This window comes from Carlito syrichta, unplaced genomic scaffold, assembly GCF_000164805.1.
Source record: "Carlito syrichta isolate Samal-C Ts95f unplaced genomic scaffold, Tarsius_syrichta-2.0.1 Scaffold305619, whole genome shotgun sequence".
Taxonomy (NCBI): Eukaryota; Metazoa; Chordata; class Mammalia; order Primates; family Tarsiidae; genus Carlito; species Carlito syrichta.
The window spans coordinates 84,046-84,924 of NW_007249715.1; positions in this window are offsets into that span (position 1 = coordinate 84,046).

The window sequence follows — 879 nt, forward strand, 5'->3', positions numbered from 1 at the left end:
CTCGCCCTGCCGGGCTCCGGCGACCCTTCCGCCTCAGCCTTCCAAGTAGCTGGAACTACAGGCACACGCCACATGCCCGGCTAATTTTTTGATTTATTGTAGAGATGAGGTCTCTCAAGTTGCCCAGGCGGGTCCATTTTAATTTTAATAACATCAAATTAATTAATTAAGAGTAGGAGTCTCACTCTGTCAACCAGGCTGGACGGCAGTAGCACGCTCTCGGTCATCCCAGCCTCAACCTGCTGGGCTCAGTTGATCCTTCCGCCTTAGCCTTCCAAGTAGTTGGAACTACAGGCACACGCCACATGCCCGGCTAATTTTTTGATTTATTGTAGAGGTGAAGTCTCACCAAATTGCCCAGGCTGGTTTCAAACCTGTGGGCTCAGGCAGTCCTCTCACTTCGGCCTCCCAAAGTGCTGGGATTATAGGCATAAGCCACTGTGCCTGGCCAAATAATTTTAAAGTTAATAAAATATACTACTATTTTCTCCATAAAATAAATGCATGGTTATTGTAGAAAATTTAGAAAAGGAAGACCCAGGATAAGAAAAATGTTGTCAGACGCACTCAGAAATATCCACTGTTAACTTTAAAATACATATGTACATATATTCTTTTTGCGGTTGTTGTTGGAGTCTCTCTGGGTCACCTAGGTTGGAGTGCACTGGCACACACACAGCCACCACAGCCTCAACCTGCTGGGCTCAAGTGACACTTTCACCTCAGCCTTCCAAGTAGTTGGAACTACAGGCGTGTAACACCATATCCAACTTATTTATTTATTGTAGAGATGAGCTCTCGCCAAGTTGCCCAGGCTGGTCTCGAACTCCTGAGCTCAGGCAATCCTCTCATCTCAGCCTTCCAAAGTGCTGGGGTTAT